Raw genomic sequence first — 23340 nt, 5'->3', positions numbered from 1 at the left:
AGTGAATTCAACCACACAAAATGCCAGACGATGTTAAGAGCTACATGCTGACTGGGCAGGCCGACAGGTTTCAGAATCTATTTCTAACCACGCTGCAATGCAACTGGAATCTCTTGCGATTACTGAACAGTGCATTCACTATGACCATCTGAATGTTACTGTTCAACTCAGACTTCCTCCTCTCTCATTCCTACTAACAAGCCCAAATTCTCCCGTAATTCTTTTTTCTATTCCAACCCCTACGACTGATTCCAATCTTCTACAGTTATATTATCACCTTCCTTTACCTACTGGTCTGCACGTTCAATATTCTCTTACACATTGCCTCCGAAACTCCTGTGTGTCACATCGGCATGTGTACGAAGCTATTGTTATCGGTGTTGGTTTGCTGTTGATTCACAAAAATGTTCCCAGTAACTCACGACGAATATTTCGCCAGTTATACCATTTTCTGCTTCTGTTGATATTATCCTATATTCGTCTGACCAGAAATAATGAACTTCTTTCCATTTCACTTCACTGACCCAGCCTTTGCCTTGAGTCTTTGCATTTCCCTTTTCAGATTTTCTACTTTCCCTATAACGTCCAAATTTACGGCATTTCACGCGTTGGCTCGTAGAATGTGACCCTTCCGTTGATTATCCAAACTTTTTGTCATGGTTACTTTCCCATTAGCAGTCCCCTCCCAGAGATTCGAAAGAGGGACTAATCCAGACTATTTTGGGGATAAAGACGTCATCATGATACTTTTCCAATTCCAGTACACATGTTCTATGGATGCACATTATGTGTCTTTAATGCTGTTGTTTCCATTGCCTTCCGAATACCATTGAATATTGCTGATTCATCCGTGTCGTTGAGGCAGCATCCCAACCGAGGCCAAGAGAGCCACCTGAACCTCTGTCCGCTCCTCCGCCTTCTTTTACAAGGCCGTTGGCAGAATAAGGGTGATTTCTTTTACCAGAGGACTTCGACCGCCGTCCCCGATGATTTTTATTTTTGTTCAGAATATGAACTGTGCCTGGCTTCCAAACTGGAACCCACAACGTTTCGATTACTAATCGATGAGGCTACCGTTGAACCACTGGTCTTGCTAAAGGTTGTTGCTGATATGTCCCTTCTCCAACTATCGATCGTCAGCTTTGCTGAGACTCTTTGGACAGTCTGTTGTTGCGAGAGGGAGCGCGCGCTTCTTAAGCCGTGCACAAGCTCGGATTGGGAGGATTGTTGGTGTGTAGCGGCCGGCTTGGATGACAGCCGTGGTCTACCCTGCGACAGCGCAGCACCAACCAGAGGTACCTGCCGAGGAGGGGCAGTGCTAAAGGGTGGAGCATCTTCACATGCACACCAACGCGGTGACAATTTCAACAGATCTGTTGTCAGCTCCGTATTGTTAGTTACAAATCGAGAAATTACTTTTTAGTGCGCTTCTATGTTCCTGTGTATCTGATATTAAAGTTTCTGCTTGTCTGTCCTGTATATATTTATTTTCCGTCCTGGCATGTCGGTTGGTTAATACCAGATGTGCTGTGTTTGTATTATTTGCCTTTAGTTTTCTCTATACTGAGTTGTCTTTCTTGTAGGTTATTCTGAGCCCTTTTTGTTTGAGTATGTTTCGTATTCTATGGGCTGATTTGTTCTTATAAGTTAAGTGTACCACTTGCTAATTGTTATAGATGTTGCTTGTTCGTGTGTGCTTGTGTGTTTGTCCTGTGTGTTTGTGTTCTGTGTGTCTGTGTTTGTAAGTTAGTGATGGACTGTTTCTTTTTGCATGCTAGGCATCCTCTATATTTTGGTTTTGATTTTGTGATTCAGTTCCTCTGTAATTTTTGTATCACAGCCGTTTTCTATAGCTATTTCTTTGATTGTATATACGTCATTTTGTAATTTTCTCCACTGAGTTGAGTTTTGTTCAGTCTTTGCAGCATGTATTGGAAACAAGGTAGTTTGTGCGCTATCTGATGATTAGAGGATTCATGTGTGGCCGTGCTGGTGGTGATAACATTCCCTGAATATGGAAAATTGATGTTGGTTGTTGCGACTGTATATTGTGTGGTCAAGGAAACTAAACATTTTGTCATTTTTCCGGACTGAATTTTATTTTGGGGTGAACGCTGTTGATATCATTGTGGAGTTTCTGGTTGCAGCACGACGTTTATCTAGAAGGCATCTGATGTCATCTACATAGCAATACCAATGCACTATATATTTATTGTTCAGGTCTTACTATTGATCCACATGTTTTGTTTTCAATTTGATTGAAGAAGATGTTGGCTGAAAATGAAATGTCATGTGGCTATGGCCTCACGTCGGTTAGGCCGGTCGCCTGGTGAAGTCTTTTTGGTTGACGCCACTTCGGCGACTTGCGTTTCGATGAGGACGAAGACAACACAACACCCACTCCCTGATCGGATTAAATCTCCGACTCAGCCGGGAATCGAACCCGGGCCCCTCGCATAGCGTTCTGCCGCTCCGACAACTCAGCTATGGAGGCGGAAAAGATGTTAGCTAGGATCCAATGACTGGTGACGCCGTCGGAAGCCCATCTTGCTGTGTGTAAAACTGGTTATCAAATGAAAACCAGTTTTGCTCCAAGGTTATCTTTAGAATGCTTGCTATTTCTTTTATGTGAGGTTGAAGAATAACTTTCAGTTGTTTTCCTAATTTTTGATGATGTTGTTGGTTTCACTGGTGGGGACACTACTGACATACAACTAACTAACCACGAAATAAATTTGCTAGAGAAAGGATCTAGTATATACTGCATGGAGTGAACAAAACTCCACTCAGCGAATTACGGTAAGTCACACACATAGCTATAGAGAATGTATGTGATACAAAAATTATAGGGAGACTGAATCAGTAAATTAAAACAAAAATAAAGGTGCTACCCAGCACACTAGAACAAACGGCCCATCACCAACTTACAAACACAGACACACAGAACACAAACACATAACCACAAATGAACAAGACACAACCATAACAGCAAGCAAATGATACACTATCTCTTACAACAACAAATCAGCCCCTAGAATACGCAACATACTCAAGCGAAAAGGGCTCAGAATAACCTACAAGACAGACAACTCAGTATAGAGAAAACTAAAGGCAACTAATACAAACACAACACATCTGGTATTAGCTAACCGACATGGCAGGACGGCAAATAAAAATATACAGGACAGACAAGCAGAAACATTAATATTCGATACACAGGAACATAGAAGAGCACTAAAAAGTAACAGCTGTCATTCTACATTTGATGAACACCTTATGGACATGAAATACAGCCGGAGAAACATCAACACTCACTTCAACATTCCCAAATGCACCAACAGTCCGCTCTCAAAACTAATAATTGAAGAAAACTATAAAATACAAAAATCCGTAGTTGAAGGAAAACATATAATAAACGAATACACAGTTATCTGCAACAGAACTCTGTTTTCTGCCCTTAAAGAACTCTTAGACAAAATCAACCCATGAACACTCCAACTCCAAGACCTTCCTCCCTCTACACACACGAACACACACACACACACACACACACACACAAACTAAATAAATAAATAAATTTAAAAAAAGCACGCACACAAATCTTCAGTTTCTTACACACACACACACACACACATACACATAAATAAACAAACCACTTTCTTTATAGCATTTGTGGTTCTCGAGTACAATGTATTGAGAAAACATATCCTGTCTCGTCTGTTTACAGAAATTGGGGCATGTTATCTTATTTGATAGTGTGGGAGGTAAAGTAATCTTCATACTACACTACAAGTTGTGCAGAATTAGATTTCTGAAATAGTGTATTTAGGGGAGCAATGGGATCCCCTGCGCATATCTGTGCAAGCGCAATACATGAATTCTTGAGTAGTGCATCCTAGTCTGATCGAGATGTGAAAATGAAAGGGAGAAATGAAGGAAAAGTGGATTGCTGGTTAGACTATATGACAGTGATGGGGAGAGAAGCGGCATACTTTACACAATTTGTGCCACCACAAATTAATTTCATTTGAGTACGCAAGCTTTATGTTGACCATATCAAACAGCCACGGATCCAAAAAACGCACGCACATACCACGTTCTTACCATTATGTTCCTACATTTGGATTGCAATATTGTAATATTAGTAATATTTGCCTCGCAAACATTAATATACCCTCAATAGTAAACGCCAGATGGCCTAAAGTTATCAAACAATTGCAAAGTAAAAGAAATGAACTATCGTATAGCAGCGACAGAATCTATTATTCTTTGTCGTTCTTGCGCGGTGCCTATAAATCTCTATGTACATGTATCGATTAATGACATAAAAAAGAATTCTGTTGTTTCAAGACAAACGAGGCATTGGGCGCCTCACCTATCACTGTTTGTATTCCATGAAAGGCGGACGCGGACTTGCTACGTTCCACATCGGTATTTTATATTTTATGTGAAAATATTCAGTAAATATGCTAATTGTTATTTTTACAATCAGAAAACATGTAGGTTCTTGTAACTGATTACGAACAAACAGCATCAAGAGAACATTTTGACTGTTATGTATCAAGATGACCACAATGGTCATCTATTGTAATTTAATAAGAAAAGGTACATAGTATAAAAAAACGTGTCAAAGATAAGTGTGCTTATTTTAGTAAATTAACCTTGATGATTTCCATCTCCTCATTTACTTGAATGTTAATTATTTTCTGTTAGTTCATCACCATAAATTACGATCACGCTGATGGGCCGAACGCAGCATGAGGCAGAAGGAACATTATCGTTTTCCTATTATTTCTGAATCAACTTTTTTTAAATTGTGTAGTGTTGCATTTCCTTTAAAGTCTATATATCTTTGGTCCCTTAGTGTTGTTCCGGGTATGACTACATCGCGACTATAAAAATGCATCCCTGATGCATCCCTGATTCTGTTGCCAAGTGGCCCACCAAAGTATTCACTTTTTCGACAGTTTTCAAAAAATATAAAATAACAATTCTTCTTCTTTTCGCCTCCCAAGAGCAACGCCATAATATGCACATATACAGATGGCAGTAGTGTCAGGTACACAAAGTATAAAACGCCAGTGCATTGGCGGAGCTGTCATGTGATTCATTTGAAAAGGTTTCCGGTGTGGTTATGGCGTCACATATAATGCACTAACGGGGAAAAAATCGCAAAACCGAAAAATAATTAACGCAGAGTAATGAAGTTTCGGGCATACATTAGTCTAAGTAGTATATTTAAGTGGTTAACGTTGCAAGATCACAGGTTAATGTAAATGCGAGATAAGGGATTGCAAATGTGGAATTCTGGTGCTTTAATAACCAATGTAACCACTAGAACGTTGAATGTAAGCATGCAGGCGTGCTTGCAACTTGTTGTACAGGAGCCGGATGTCAGTTCAGGATAGAGTTCCATGCGTATTGCACTTGGTCGGTCAATGCAGGGATGGTTAATGCTGTTTGTGGATGATGCTGGCATTGTCGTCTGATAATGTCCCACATGTGCTCGATTGCAGATAAATCTTGCGGTCGACCAGGCCGGCGAAGGCAAGGTGTCGACGCTCTGTAGAGCATGGGTTACAACAGTGTGTAGGAGACCATTATCCTGTCGGAAAACAACCCATGGAATGGTGTTCATGAATGGCACCACAACAGATCGAATCACCGGATTGATGTGCAATTTTGCAGTCAAAGTGCGGGGGATAATCACGAGAGTGCTACTGCTGTCATACGAAATCGCAGCCCACACCTTAACTCCAGATGTTGGTCCATTGTGTCTAACACACAGACACATTTGTTACAGGCCCTTAACTGGCCTCCCTGTAACCAACACGTGGCCATCACTGACACTGAGACAAAATCAGCTTCCATCAGAAAATACAATAGACCTAGCCCTGCGCTCCAATGAGCTCTCGCTTGACACCACTGAATTTGAAACTGGTGGGTTCACGCTACAGAGCGTCTGGTTCGCTGCTGTCCTTGAAGTAACCGCTTTCTAACAGCTCGTTGTGTCACTGTTGTGCCAGCTGCTGCTCAGATTGCTGATGCAGTATGATTAGCCAGATCCATACGCCGAACACGATGGTTTCCCTATCGGTGGTGCCACGAAGCTGTTCGGAGCCCGAACTTCTTGCGAGCGTACATTCTCGTGCCACCACTGAAAGCAATCATGTACAGTGGTTAAATTCCTGCAAAGTCTTTCTGTAATATCGCAAAACGAATATCCAGCTTCTAGTAGCCCATCCAGCTTCTAGTAGCCCTTTTACGCAAACTCGTTCAAACTCAGTGAGGTGTTGATAAAGGCGTCTTTGTCGCGTTCAAAGCATTTTTGACCAACATCAACTCACCACGTCCAGTCTCAAAGGTAACCAACGCTCACGACCGTCACAGCATACATTTAAAGTAAACGTCATTTTATACATCTACGTGCAAATCGATACTCTGGAAACCACTGTGAGGGGCACGGCCGAGGATACGTCCCATTGTACCAGTTAGTAGGGTTTCTTCCCGTTCCGTTCACGTATGGAGCGTGGGAAGAATGATTGCTTGAGTGCCTCTGTGCGTGGAATAATAATTCTAATCTCATCCTCACGATACCTATGTGAGCGATACGTAGGGAGTTGCAGTATTTTCTTAGAGTAATCGTTTAAAGCCGGTTCTTGAAACTTTGTTAATAGACATTTTCGGGATAGTTCACGTCTATCTTCAAGAGTCTTCCAATTCAGTTCCTTCAGTATCTCTGTGACACTTTCCAACTGATTAAACAAACCTATCACCATTCGTGCTGCCCTTCTTTGTATACCTTCAGTATCCCCTGTTAGTCCTATCTGGTACGGGTCCCACACACTTGAGCAACATTCTAGAACCGATCGCACGAGTGATTTGTAAGCAATCTCCTTTGTACACTGATTCCACTTCCAATAAATCGAAATTTACAACCTGCTTTGCATACGATTGAACCCATGTGGTCATTCCATTTCATATCCCTCCAAAGTGTTACACTCAGATATTTGTACGCGTTGGTCGATTCCAACAGTGACTCACTGATTCAAAAAAATGGTTCTGAGCACTATGGGACTTAACTTCTGAGGTCATAAGTCCCGTACAACTTAGAACTACTTAAACCTAACTAACCTAAGGACATCACACACATCCATGCCCGAGGAAGGATTCGAACCTGCGACCGTAGCGGTGGGGCGGTTCCAGACTGTAGCGCCTAGAGCCGCTCGGCCACTCCGGCCGGCTGACTCATTGATATTGTAGTCATAGGACACTACGTTTTTTTTCGTTTACTGAAGTGTAAAATTTTACATTTCTAAACATCTAGACCAACTTGCCATTTTCTGCATCACGTTTAAATCTTATCGAGATCCGACAGAATATTTATGCGGCGTCTTTCAGATAGTACTTCATAATAGATGACTGCATCATCTGCAAGAAGCACTAATATACTATTAATATTGTCTGCATAGTCTTTAATATATAATATGGACAGGAAGGGTCCCAACACACTTCCCTGTCCTCCCTACCAAAAAGTCCTCAAACCACTCACGAATTTCACTTGATACCCCATATGCTCGTACTTTTGATAGTGCAGCACTAGCTTTCAGTATGTCATGTAGGAAAATGCGAGTTAGGTTTCACATGACGGATGTTTTCGAAATCCATGCTGATTAACATTGGGAAGATCATTCTCTTCAAGCTACTTCATTATGATTCAGCTCTAGAATATGTTCTAAGATTCTACAACAAAATGTCAAGGATACTGGACGGTAGTTTTGTGGATCACTTCTACTAACCTTCTTGTAGACGGGTGTGATCTCTGCTTCTTCCAAGAACTGGCCGGGGTTTTTTGTTTGAGAGATCTACTATAGATTATAGTTAGAAGAGGGGCTAACTCAGCCGCAGATTCAGTATAGAATCGGACAGGGATTCCATCAGGGCCCGGGGCTTTGTTCAATTTTAACGATTTTAGCTGTTTCTCAGCACCACCGACACTAATACTTACTTCATTTATCTTTTCAGTGATATTAGGATTAAATTGGGGCCATTCTCCTGTGTTTTCCTTTGTACATGAACATTTGCAAACGGAGTTAAATATTTCAGCTTTTGCTTTGCTACCCTCAATTTCAGTTCCTGTCTCATTCGCTAGGTAGGGACACTAACTTTCCACCCACTAACAGCCCTTACATACGACCATAATTTCTTTGGATTCTGTGAAAAATCAATCAATAATATTCTGCTACGGTAGTCATTGAGGCCTTCACGCATTGCTCTCTTGGCAGCCAAACGCGTTTCGGTCAGCACCTCTCTATCTATAGCTTTATGCTTTGTTTTACACCTGTTATGCAGTAACCTCTGTTTCTTTAGAGGTTTCTTTACGGTGACTGTATACCATGGAGGTTCCCTACCATTATGAACTGTTCCACTGGGTATATATCTACCCAGTGAATGTCAACAATTCTTTTTAACTTGAGTCAGAGTTCCCCTACACGTTCCTGCCCTGTGCTGAAAGTTTCAAGGTCCTCATTGAGATATGACACCACTGTATTTATTTATTTATTTTTTACTTACTGAACATATACAACTTTCTGCCTGTTTTAGTTGTCCTTTGTACTTCGGTAATCATTGCTGCCACAACCGTTTCATGGTCACTGACACCAGTTTCGATGTGAATTTCCTCAAAGAGGTCGTGTCTATTTTTTGCCATTAGATCCAATATATTTCCATCACAAGGGATTCCTACCTATCTGTTCTAGGTAGTTTTCAGAAAAGGCATTTAGTAAAGTTTCACAGAGTGCCTTATCGCGCCCAACAGTAACAAAACTGTATTTTTCTCAATTAATTGTTGCATGAATAAAGTCTTCACCGATGATTACACTATGATTGGGGAACTTATGTTCAAGGAACCAAGGGTTCTCTGAGGCTTTCGTTTACATCAGGAGACGGGACTGGTGAGCCTATAATCATTTTATGTCCATCCCTGATACTGAGTCCTGGCCAAACAATATCTCACACACAGTTTCAATTCCTATCTCGGTGAATTTGAATTTCTTGCTACTGTGACAAATACACCACCTCCATTTCCCATTTACCTATCTTTTCGATTTACATTTAAAATTTCCCCCAAAATCACACTGCTATCAATTTCAGGTTTCAACCAGATTTCTGTACCTAGTATTGTGTGAGCTTCACTGCTTTTCATGAGTGCTTTATACTCTGACACTTGTTGCAAATTCTTCGGCAGTTTACGATTAGGATTTTAATGCGCTCACCTATGGGAGGCATTTCTTTCGATCTTATGCTAATACTTCTGAGTTTCCTACAGTTATGTTATTTGGATTGGATGGAGAGTCGCCTAATCTAAAAAAAAAAATTCATCCTCATAGTGGCGTTACTATTGCCACTCTTACGGGACTGGTGTGAAATTTCAATGGACATCGTCTTTCATATGTAGAAGTACGCCTGTCAAGTATCGTTTATGTTGTACAGCTCCTTCTTGGTACTGAGATTTTTTTCCATCAGCGTATGTTCCTAATTATCAATATATATTCGTCAATATACATTCATTTCCTTAAATGCTTGTATGTTACTCGTTTGTAGCTCCCTCCCTGTTCCTTTTTAATATCGGTTATTCGGGCGGTGGGAATATCTGTACTAAGAAAAGCACACCGATGTCTCCACAGTCAGTGGACAGAAGATTTGCCAGTAAGAAATCTTTTAAATGCTTACACGGACTTTGTAACAGTCAGAACAACTGATTCACTTACTATAACCTTCATCTGTGTCAATATGCTTATCTCTTCAAATACAAGCGTTACAAGTAGTTCGCAATTCTGATAAATTTTACTAACCACAACTGTATTTCAGCCTTCCAACAAGTGCAGATATAACATGCAAGTTCTCTGCTGTTTGATTTTAAGTTTCTGTATTACTGAAGCACACAACATACTTGAAGATCCCTGTCAATTCCTTTTTTCTTCAAAAATCGTCCGTTACGTACCCGTGAATAATTTGTAATGTCACAGGAGAGAAAGCAAGGCCACAAACTTCAGTTATACGTTGTGTTAAGCGATAACAGAAATCTTGTTTTCCTGTGTTGTTCTCCTATCGATCATAAACATGTACATTTTAAAACAACTGTTTTATATGTTTTCTGTTGGTTAAGATGAAAGCACTATAGTAAAATCAGAACAAGACTGCTCACATCGAGCTCCACCGCCCCTCGTAGTTGCGAATGTTTACCATTTAAAATTATTGTCATATCGACGTGATTACGTTTCTTTATCGTAGTAATGTTTCATAACATATACGTTACCTAAGTTGATTAATAACATTGCTATAAGATCATACGATTTTGGGGAGGCATTTTTACGAGGGACATTGGGCGCTCAATACGTAATGCAGCACTTTTTTTCTAACAGCAGGTTGGTTTTATTCAGGATTCCAATAAACCTTATCATTTTCCAGTATTTTTTGCTACAAAAGACTTTTTTTACAATATAATCTCCGTCCAATGGCACGACGGTTCAATCCCGCGTTCGGCCATCCTGATTCGGGTTTTCCGTGATTTCCCTAAATCGGTCCAGGTAAATGCCGGGATGGTTCCTTTGAAAGGGTACGGGCAACTTCCTTCCCTGTCCTTCCCCAATCCGATGGGTGACCTCGCTGTCTGGTCTCCTCCCCCAAACAGCCCAACCCAACCAACCCTCCAACGGCACGGCCTTACGCATACCTTACCGGAAGGGCTTGTAGCCCTCATGGGACCACTCTATTGGTCGCCGTCGGAGACAACGTCATCTCCATCATCCAGGTACTGCTTCCAGAGGGGTGCATCCTTCATTGGGCGAATCAGAATGAATTCGGAAGGCGCGAGATCCAGGTTGTAGGGTGGATGAGGAAGAACAGTTCAATGAAGTTTTTGTGAGCTTCACCCGGGTGTTCAGAATTTTATGAGGTGGTTCGTTTTCATGTTGAAAGAGAAGTTCGTTTGCATTTCTTTAGCGACGAACAAGCCGAAGTCATTTCTTCAAAATTCCTGAGAGTAGCACGATACATGACATCTTCATTTTATTTATCTCGTCGTAACGTGACTAAATCCATGGTAGATTCAGTACTAACTAGCTGGTAATTTTTTCTCTTTTTCGGCGTTACCAAACAAAGTTCTTGAGATAAATGTTTTTAGCATAACTATGCTTTTGATGACCTTCTGTTTTCGCACAAATATGCTTTTGACGGCTTAGTGTTAGCGGTAAATTGTAAGCAAGTGGTTACGGACCCTCAGTAATCCACTATTAACAAGGACATATATGCGAAGTATGTATAGGTAACGAAAAGCTGCTGTAATGCTAAGATGTATTAAAGTCCTAGAATCTATTATAACTGCTTTACTTTTATCTTCCAGTTACATATTTTCTGTAAAGGGAAAGCTTTCGGTTTTTGCGTCTTAACCGAGACCGACTACAGCTTGTTTCTAAAATCCCACGTGCAATTTACAGTTAAAAGATGTTGTGAACGTATCCCAGCATTAATAACACTTACTTTATCCATTCGTCTGCCCCGAGACACTCACACACGCAGAACAACAACTTTTTTCCTTAGCACAGTGATACATTACACTCCGAGTTCTATGGGTAATGTTGTTCGAAAGAGTAACGGCCCCAATTACGTCTGCTCGTACTTTTTAACCTATAGTTCAACATTCACTAGAAAAGAAACTGTAAAAACACAACCAAGGAACCGATACCACTTGGAAACTGCAGCTAGCTACACTCTCCGGTCTGCGACCGAATTGCACCAGTGACGTCACACAGGTAGCCCTGCTGATCAAGTTTCGCATGCGCAGAAGGAACAATCCGCCCTATATATGACTGGCTCACAGTCAATAAGATCGTTCCATAGCACCATCAATAATCGCAACACTGTGAGACATCTGGAGTGCGATCAGTTCAATATGGAAAGGAAAACTGAACAGCTTTAAAGAAGTAGCGGACTATGATATACTGCTACATGATCCTCAAACAATGCTGTTCAGTGACTCTTTGACAGGAACAGACCAACTGTCACAGCGACATGGAATTCTGTTTCGGTTAAATGCTGGTATATCACACAGTTGTTCAACTTCAGCCAATGAAAATTATGACACTGGGGCAGAAACATTGCCTGTCTTTTTGACTACAAAACACTATTTTTCAACATAATCTCCAATCAATGCGACAGCCTCAAGCCACCTTATTGGGAGGGCCTGTGTGCCCGCATGGTACGGTACAATTCTACTGGTCGACGTCGGAACCAACATCTTACTGCATCAGTAACCTCTCCATCATTCACGTACTGCTTCCCAGAGAGCGCATCCTTTATTAGGCAAAACGATGGAAGTCGAAAGGTGCGAGACCCGGGCTGTGGCGTAGATGAGAAATAACAGCCCAAATGAAGTTTTGTGAGCTCCTGTTGGGTGTACAGGCTTGTTGAGGCCTGGTGCTGTCATTTAGAAGGTGGAGAAGTTCGTTTGCATCTTTGTGGCGACGATTACGGTGAAGTCGTTCCTTCAATTTCCTGAGGCTGTGCGCAAACTGACGGCACGCCTGACATCGGATAGGCATGTGCAACTTTTATTCGATGATGACAGAGCCTAATGACTCACAGTGATTTTTCTCACTGCCAGGTCTCCGTAGACATTCTGCAAGCACCTATGAATATCTGCGATGCTCTGGTTTCCTTCCAAAAGAAACTCAATGATACTGTATCTCCCTGCTCGGAACGCTCCTCCGTTACAGACGCCATTCTGAAGCCTGTGTTTAGGGCGGCCACCTATCGAAACTTCATGAAACTGTAGGTGCTGAAGCGGGAATATTCCTCAGTGTTCCACAAAAAATTCCAGTTTTTTTTTTTTTTTTTTTTGAACCGAAATCGGCTGAGGAAAAAATCTGTTGCTTTACTTATTGAATGCCCATTGCGATGTAATTTGCTTAACGCCGTTTAGTGTGTTGCTTGTTGTCAGTGACAACAATTACATCTTCTAGAATGAGATTTTCACTCTGCAGCGGAGTGTGCGCTAATATGGAACTTCCTGGCAGATTAAAACTGTGTGCCGGACCGAGACTCGAACTCGGGACCTTTGCGTTTCGCGGGCAAGTACTCTACAACTGAGCTACGCAAGCACGACTCACGCCCCGTCCTCAAAGGTTTACTTCTGCCAGTACCTCGTCTCCTACCTTCCAAACTTTACAGAAGCTCTCCTGCGAACCTTGCAGAACTAGCACACCTGATAGACAGAATATTGCGGAGACATGGCTTGGCCACAGCCTGGGGGATGTTTCCAAGAATGAGATTTTCACTCTGCAGTGGCTGTGGCAAAGCCATGTCTCCGCAATATCCTTTCTTTCAGGAGTGCTAGTTCTGCAAGGTTCGCAGGAGAGCTTCTGTAAAGTTTGGAAGGTAGGAGACGATGTACTGGCAGAAGTAAACCTGGGAGGACGGGCCGTGAGTCGTGCTTGGGTAGCTCAGTGGGTAGAGCACTTGCCCGCGAAAGGCAAAGGTCCCGAGTTCTAATCTCGGTCCGGCACACAGTTTTAATCTGCCAGAAAGTTTCGATTACATCTTCTAACACGTTTTTAGATGGTGTGTCTGTTGTGTGTTTTATAAATGAAGAAATACAATGACATTGATAACGTACAGAAATAAGCCATGTGAAGTATACAGGTAAAATAAAACGTTCATACCCAAGTAATATAGTCCGGAATTGTTCTGAACTGCTTTCAATAACTAATATACCCTTTTGTATTTGTGTGACACACTGGCTCATGATATCAATAGTCTGTGCCATTTCTATCGAATATATGAGTATATTAAAATTATACATATGTGCACGTAACGTTCTTCAATATTTTATTCCTTGAGAGATTTTTACAGATCATTTGTGTATTTGAATCAACTGTTACACATCAAATTGCAAAATGTGAAATTTTAACATATAACATCAATATCAGCCTAAGACAACACCTTACAGCAATTTTAAAGTAATGTATTCCTTATCACCGTATATTGCTATGTACTGTTAGACTGAAATGCATATGTGGTGCAAAACACAGTGTGAAACCTAAATTTCTCCAAGAACAACGCTGCCCTTCTCACGCATTAGTATTCAAACTGGAACCAGGCTAGCACAATCAAAAATTGTAAATCTTTAGACAAATATAACTTTGAAACCCACATCACAGGTAATTAAGTAAATATACCTATTTACTAAATGTATGAATTAATCCAAGATGACTTATCTAATAGTTATTTTACATTTTGCAAACGATGGGCTACCAGTATGATGGATTTGTCAGAGATAAAGTACATTCAGAATATACATATATAAGGATGAAGAGGAGTTTTTCATTGTAAGCACACTTGTTAAATGTTACTTACTAGGGATGTGGCTAATGCAGATAATCTGTTGGTTCCATGGGAAAAATAATTTCATGGACACCGTTTCCTGATCAGTATCTTCGTCTACAGTAATTTTCAAGATTAGGACTGTCAGCATTGTCTCTGTCTGCAAGGACAGTGTAGTGGGAAATATTGCAATCTAATAACACACAATCTTGTAGAATCTATGGTTGAAAGGAGACAGGGAAAATATAACACGAATTAGTTCATAACGCAAAGCCTTTTAGAAAGATAGACTTTCAACACCTTAACATCCTTTTCAAAGCAAACATTTAATATTAGTTTCTAGAATTCCTGAGTAATATTTTAACAAAGCCTGTTCCTAAAAAAAAAAAAAAAAAAAAAAAAAAACCCTCAAACAGATGGTTGGAAAATAAGAAGTAATGAGGAGATCTACAAAAATATAGAGAAAATATCTGAAGTAATGGCCAAACGAAGATTAACCTTTTTTGGACATCCCTACCGAATGGATGGAAATAGGCTAACAAAATAAATACTCCTATATTTCTGGAAGAAGAAATCGACAATATCATGGATTACAGAAGTAAGAAACGGTCTTGAAAGAAACAACATCAAAGAATCAGAAATAGCAGAAAGAAACTGTTTTAAAAACAAAATACTAAATTTGGAAGGCTTTCAAAGCAGAAGAAATAAAAAATCGGGAACAATACGAACAGAAGAAAGGAACAGACAGCATGGGGAGAAAATGAGGGAATACTGGAAAAATAGGAAACTACGACAAAGGAAGAAGAGGAACTGAAGTTGTTAACGTGATCCTAGTTGGTCAATACGATTGTAAAAAAAATCACACGTTTCCTCATTTAATGCAGTCAAATTTGGATTTATAAAATCAACTGTAATTGTCATATTTTTCGTTTGGGTGGCCACCAAGGAGATGTGACAATAAAAATAACAAGTATTAGATTCTACTCTGGCATAATAGAACAACAAGTCATCAGTTAAAGAAGTCCATATGAAACAGACTGTCCAGTGGTAAAATGTTCACAGAGCATTTATAAATCTGTCTTCCTCAAACTAGATGCATCATAGACAAATGAAATCTTCAACGATCAGAAATCACAGTCTGAATTAATTCTACATTGTAAATTGACAAACTGAATTTTTTACAATCTTCCTTTTATAGATACCTGTAAATTAAATAAATTGCAAACATATCAGTGGAAGTTAGTTCAGTGTTTCTTAGATAGTTCACTATATTGTCCTGCTACAGACCTCAGAAATCTAAAGGTGCACGATACATTGAATTATTTTTGCTATTAATTATTACTAGTATATAAGCAGAATAATGTTAATATACACACATATGTGTGAGGCAGATACTGTTAACATAAAAACTAGCAAAAAATATCAAGTATGTAAATAAACACGTTTCTGTGTTAAATGCAAATGAATCTGTTTCAGAAGTGGTAAAATACAATAGTTTCAACTCAACATGGAAGAGGACATCCAAATCGCCAATTGACATTTGGTGGCTTTCTGTCGCTGTTTCATTTAACATCTGACATTTACAAATAAAATTAAGTGTGTATACAATCTTCCAAAGTAGACAGCAAGAGATAATGGAGACTCAATAACATCTACAGAAAAATATTATTTACATTTTTCGTTGTTCCATTTAATGAAAACGTATTTGAGACAAACCTACAAACAGTTATAGACTTCTACATTAATGCTTCCTTGATAAGCCTTCATTACGTGCTCATAAATGAAAATTCATTTAGTGGAACACCATTTAAACACTCTGTGGGTATGATGAGTATTTGAAAGTTTAAGGGCATGTAACACAACTTCATAAGAAAGTCCAAGCATAATGTTAAGGATATCATTTCAACCGTCATCTTTACAGACTTCCAGCAGGATGATAGCATATGTGATGACAGCAGCCATATATCCAGTCAGCATCCTCCCATCCACAGTGAACAGGGAGCAGGCGGTGAAGGTGACAGGAGTGTGACGTACCAGGTGCGACAGCTGGCGCAGCCTCTGGGACAAGATTTCACTGCCGCCACCTGTGGGGAGCACAGCTGTCACTTGCTGCCCTGTTTAGTCATGTATCTGTATAGCAGTTTTGACTTTCCTGTCATATCTTTCCTTTCCATACTAATATTTAGAAACGAAATTAACTCTTTCTATCTTGCAGCACAATTACTATGGTATTTCTGAGTGTAGGATTTGCTATTATAAGTCTAAAACAAAACTACACTAATAAAATAGAATTTACTTCTCTCCTTGTTTCTGTCAGTACATATCACACCAATCTGCAAAGTGAATGTTTACATCTTTGTAGATACACGGGGTTTCTGTAGAAAAGATAGCAAAAATGATGGTACAACAGTTTCATAATAACTTCATATAAGATACTCTTGGCTTATATTTTATGACACAACGGGATAAAATTGGACATTTATTGCTGTTATCTCATAAAATGATGCGCTGGTCCTTTATATTCAGATATAATGGCGTTTGGAAGGGGCTGAATTGGACACTCCTTACCACCGACTGATGACCATGCTCACACTACATAATTCACACCTGTCAAGAAATCACAAAAACAAGTACAAAACGATACGTTCAACTGGCAGAACAAGAAAACATACAGAAACTATATCAAGCTAGATTAAGACCTTGCCAAAGGTAGAGAATGTCGAATTTTATTGAAAGAAGTTGTTAGGTCCTTAAAAAATTGTTTAGAGGAAAGTTTACGTAGACACATGAAACGTTCAAAAATGTGAAATGGAAAACTCCAGGAAAATGTTAAAGACAAAAAAAAAGAAGGTGGGCTACATATAGATATTTTCTGGGGCATTGAAACACATAGCGTATATAGGCACAAAAGAACAATAATTTGAAAAATGATATGATAGTTTTAAAAAAGTAATAATTTGGAGATATCGAAATGATGTACCACTAGAACTTAATGGAACACCTTAAAAGGTTTTAAAAATTTGAAAGACGAACATTATAATAGATAAATCGTATGTGGGATTACTGGTCACATGAAACACTAACCAATACTTGCAGAACTGAAATAACGATACTTGTACATAAAAAATCAGAAGTGTAGGCAGTTACTATAAGGGAAAATCACTACTAACAACAGCAAAAGAAAAATATATGTAACACTTCTGAAAGGAAAATTACTGTAATGAAGAACAATGTAAATACAGAAAGTGATGTTCACATACAGATGACACATCCACAGTTAACAGTTCAACTGAAAAAAATAAGATAATTTCCTTGATACCTATCATCACTCCTATTAGATCAAAATATCGTCTACCTAAGTCAAAAGGCACATACATAGAAGATAGTAAAAATTTATCAAGTTCAAACTAATTTATTAAGTCTTTAACATAAAGCAGCGCGTCAGCAGCCGTATATGTATAGAAAATAAACAATTTTTTTAGCCTTCAGTTGCAAGGTAATTTTTACTCGTTTACCTAGGTTTCGATTCCAGTAATTGAATCTTATTCAGAACCTATAAATTAAACCACATACGGACATATATTACTCACTGAAATGCATCATTTGATGATGCATTTCAGTGAGTAATATATGTCTGTATGTTCTGTAGGTTCTGAATACGATTCCATTACTGGAATCGAAACCTAGGTAAACGAGTAAAAATTACCTTGCAACTGAAGGCTGAAAAAATTGTTTATTTTCCTATTTATTAAGCGTCATGAGAAACTTACATCAATCTACAATCAGCATTAGACAAGCAAAGGAAAATATATAAGAACTGTGGAATATAACCAGGTACTGATACAAAAATGTAGTCTGTCACAACTATTATTTATTAGTTACATGTACCAATAAATCCAGGACTGGAAAGAAATAAACCTATCTGCTGTACAAAAGAAAAAAAAAACGCATTGCTAAAACCACTATTTGCTAATAACCAGATACCAATTACTAACAGTGAAGAGTATTTGAGAAGATTTACATAAAAACTTCAAATATTTCGTAGTTTACAAACGAAACAGACGTGGAGAAGATCGGATAAAAGCATAAAAAATGGAATGAAACCTTGAAAAGTAACGTCAGTTACAAAGGAGAAAAAACGTAAATAAAATTTCACAATGGATCAGAACTAGATTTTCTATTTGGGAATGAATGTTGGACTCTTCACTACAAGGATAAAATGGGAATCAACAGTGTAAAGAAGACATTATTACCTTCTCCAAGTACCGAGTGAGCGATGAAAATGTAAAGGAAACTATGGCGTGTAGAAAAAATAAAACATGATACTCACTAAATACCACTAGATAATTATTAGCATGTCATACAATAGATTGTGGCGTTAAGTGCTCCCTTACCTATCTCAAGGGAGAAGAGATGTACAGATACCATGTTATAAATTGATTTGTTGAGGCTGGGAGAGTAAGATGAGCTGCCAAGATGTAGGGTGTAATTCAGTCCACCCCCCCCCCCCTCCCCCCTTCCCCCCTGCCAAAGTGTGGATGCAGTGGCGGCGGTTGTAGATATTGCACAGTGACCGCCGTAGACACATTTCTAAGTGAGAAAGTCTTTTCCAAAAAAATTACAGTAGTGGAGTGAGAGCTGCAGAGAGACCAATGGACCTGGGGATGTAGGCAGTCACAGGCAATGGAGCACGGCGGTGTCAGCAGAGGCAAGGAGGATGGTGTGTGGCATATAACCATGGGTAGTGGCGGCTGTCGGTGGAGTTTGCCCTCGTCACGGCAACAGAGCCACTGTCAGTAGTCGGTGGCGCTGAAGAGTGGTCAGCAAAAAGCAGTCATGGATGCCAGCAACCTTATGCAGCTCATCAGGCAGTACAGTGGACAGGCAGGATCAAACCATGGCCTCTAGACAATGGCGTGTGCAGTTACCAGATGGTAGACAACAACAATGTACACTATTCGAGGCCGACAAACAGTGGCAGTGTGCCCTCTCAAGTAGTTGTGGCTGGCAGCTAGACGGACCACCAAGAAGGCAGCTATCAGCAGATGGTTGTAACCCTGTGCGTGGCACGATTGTGTGAAGGTGTCAAGCTGACAGCATTCAGACTAATTTCAGACAGTGGGCCAGAACTATCGACTGCAAAGTCTGCCAAAGCCATAAAATCTGGACTATGGAGCAAAGGAAGAAACTCATTTGATCAGATGAGTCTAGTTTCACACCGTTCCCAACATACGGTCGAGTTTGCAACTGATATAAGCTGTCGCAAGCCTATGATGCAAACTGCTTGCTGCGAAGAGTGGAACATGGTGGAGGTTTGGTGATGATTTGGAAGGGCATATAATGGTACTCCATGGGCCTCGTGGCTCCTCTGCAATGTCACGTTATTGCCAAGGACTATCTGATCGTTTCGGCTGATCAGACACATTTCGAGGCACAATATTTGTTCCCCAAAGATGATGCTGTGTTCTAAGATGATAGGACTCCTGTTAATACAGCTCACATTGTCCAGGACTGGTTTTGCGAGCACAAGGATGAATTGTCATGCCACCCCTCGCCACCACAGTCACCAGATCTCATTATGACTGAGCCTTTATGGCTACTTTGGAAAAAAGATGTGAGACGGTTGTCCAACTCCATAAAAAAATTTGTTCAAATGGCTCTGAGCACTATGGGACTTAACTTCTGAGGTCATCAGTCCCCTAGAACTTAGAACTACTTAACCTAACTAACCTAAGGACATCACACACATCCATGCCCGAGGCAGGATTCGAACCTGCGACCGTAGCGGTGGGGCGGTTCCAGACTGTAGCGCCTAGAAACGCTTGGCCACAGCGGCCGGCTGGCAATCATCGCTACTTAGCGCAAAAAATGAAGTAGGAGGAGGAGATTAGTGTTTAACGTCCCGTCGACAACGAGGTCATTAGAGACGGAGCACAAGCTCGGATTAGGGAAGGATGGAGAGGGAAATCGTCTGTGGCCTTTCAAAGGAACCATCCCGACATTTTCCTGAAACGATCTAGAAAAATCACGGAAAACCTATATCAGGATGGCCGGAGACGAGTTTGAACCGTCGTCCTCCCGAATGCGAGTCCAGTGTGCTAACCACTGCGCTATCTCTACAAAAAAACAGTCAAAATGTACCAGTTACCTACTGGTGTTTGACTAAATGGACCGAGGACATCCATGTAACTCGTTTCTACTGCTTTGGATGTCTCTGGTAATCTCTGAAGCGATAGTTGCTGGTGTGAAAAGTATCCAAGCAATTTCTCACATACTTGTCGACATACTGTTTCCGAGTTCTCCGCCAGAGTACCCTCGGCTACTCTATGAATTGTTGCTGTGCATCCTCCGTGTTCCAGTAACACAAGGCCATTTGCTTCTTTTAACATTTCGCCTCATAGCGCAGCATGTCCTACAATGGGTGACCCTGCGATTTCTGCCCTACTCAACAAGCCATCGTGAACAGTGAACTGTGATTGTGTTTTGAATAGCTCACAGTCTGCATCAGCAGACTGCGACTTCTGCCATTCTGCAAGGCTATGATCAAGCGCTCGTAAGACACCAGTCTTCCTGCTTAGTCCATCTGTGTTACCATACTTTCTATCCAGCTTGTGAATCACCTCAAAGTCTAATTCGCTGATTTTTCAGCGTCCACTAACTAAACCTGCTTGAAGGCTCCTTTAACCCCAACAGCCATTTCAACATTGCGTGGTTAGTCATCACACTGAATTTTTTGCCATACGGTGACAACAGTAGTATGCTACACCATATAACAAACTCAACATTCCTTTCTCCATGATTGCGTCATTGCCAGTATCCATGATGTCGAGATCCAGTTACAACCATTGTGGGCCAATTTGCCTCTGGAGAAAATACAACTCCTTAATGACACCCTTCTCAACCATTTAGGCCAGAGGGGGTGCAACGTCATATTGATAAGTGAGCTCGTACTACCAAGTTTTTGTAGATTTGACTCGATTTTCTCATCACTGAAATAACAAGACCTACCCTCTTAACCCGTGAAGTTTAAATTTAATTTCCTGCTCTTGTTCTGCGTTCTTCACTTTTTTTGTCAGGTAGGTTATACAGATTGGGCCTTTGCGTTTCCATTTTCAGATTTTTCCCTTCGTCATTCGAAAACCTGAAATTCGACGTTCTGACTCGTAAAATGTTATTCATGGTTATCGCTCCCTTCACAGTCCACTCCAGAGATCCAACTGCAGGACTAATCCGGAGTCTTTTGCCAATGGGTAGACCATCATACAGCTTTTTCGGTTACAGAACACTTGTACTGTACATACACTTCTGTTCTTACCATTGTCTTCTGCGTCGGAATGCCGTTGACCATTCCTCATCCTTCCTCCTGTCAGGGATAGCTTCCCTGAGACTACGTCTACTCCTCCAACCATCTTTGGAAAGGTTTTTGGCAGAATTATGATGACTCCTTCTACCGGAAGTGTTCGGCCGCCTTTGCTGAAGACTTTTTATTCAAAATCTAGTCAATGGTTGACAAAAGCTGGATCCCACGACGTTTTGATTATTGGTCAAAAACGCTACCTCTGAACTATGGGTCTTGCATTTCGAATAAAATCTTTCTGGACATTAGACCACACCGTTATCAAACACTAAAATAATTATAAAATCATAAATAATTACAACACTGACGTTCCGAATTTCTTTGTAGTGTTCCACTTCTAGGCAAAGTTGTGTTTCCCATCTTGATTTTATGACACTGTTGGCATCCCAGTGGATCGTCATTTTGTTTTACCCGTTCCTTTCCAGTTGAAACAGCTCTCACCGAGTCAGGCCACATGTGATTTGCAGCCGAAGCTTCATCTGTCCCACAGTGCGGATTTTCAGAGTCTGCCGACTATTCTCGCAGAAGACACTGTTAGTGAACTGCAAACACGATTTGATATGAGGTGAAGGCGTCCAATGTTTGAACAATCTACATCTCTCCAGATAACTGCAGTGTAACCCATGTTGAGTCGGAGCAGCACCAGACATAGAATAATGTCCTGGAGTTTTGAGAGGGCGGATCCAGCATTGGCTTAAATCGTCTTATACAACTGAACGTCCTTTGCTGCACGTCGTCTAAGTGTGGCCCCCAGCTTAGTGTATATACGTTCAGATGCCTTGGAAATTGGTGTCACTGCACCAGCTGACATGGAAGCATCGTAGGGAGCAATGTGGAAGTGATGATTCCAGCGGCCGGCACCAGATAAGAAATATTTGTGTCCTCTCGGCTTTCAATTTCAGCCGTTATTTCGCAGACCATTCTTGGATGGTGGTGCGTGCTGCCTGAAGAGGCCGCTCCACCTTATACGTATTCATAGATGTCATTAACAGAGTCGTATCAACAGGAGATGGAGCCAGATGAATGTGAACAGCGTCAGTGTACAACAGCTGTCCAGGCGTTGACCGTTGTGAGACTCTAGTATTGATGTGTCAGAGGGTACACGTTCTACCTTGTGTGCGAAAATAGTAAGTCCTGTCTTCCAGATACGAATTTACAAAGGCACATGTTGCACTGCAATTTACAGTTTGTTTAGGAGACTCTCCCGTCAGAGTCTAAGATCCTTCCCGTAGCAGTTGATTTAGCAGGCGCATTCTGGCTGGAGGTCCGGTACCATTTTCTGAAAAACTGGCATAAGCTCTAGGAAGAGGCAGCTAGTACACTAAATGTACAAGAACGAAGAGTGAACAATGAGAGTGAAAACCTAGAGAGAAGTACCGGGTGATCAAAAAAGTCAGTATAAATTTGAAAACTGAATAAATCACGAAATAATGTAGATAGAGAGGTACAAATTGACACACAAGCTTGGAATGACATGGGGTTTTATTAGAACCAAAAAAATACAAACGTTCAAAAAATGTCCGACAGATGGCGCTTCATCTGATCAGAATAGCAATAATTAGCATGACAAAGTAAGACAAAGCAAAGATGATGCTCTTTAC

The sequence above is a fragment of the Schistocerca americana genome, chromosome 2 (genome assembly GCF_021461395.2).
Source record: "Schistocerca americana isolate TAMUIC-IGC-003095 chromosome 2, iqSchAmer2.1, whole genome shotgun sequence".
In the NCBI taxonomy this organism is placed as follows: domain Eukaryota; kingdom Metazoa; phylum Arthropoda; class Insecta; order Orthoptera; family Acrididae; genus Schistocerca; species Schistocerca americana.
This window is presented reverse-complemented; position numbering follows the sequence as displayed.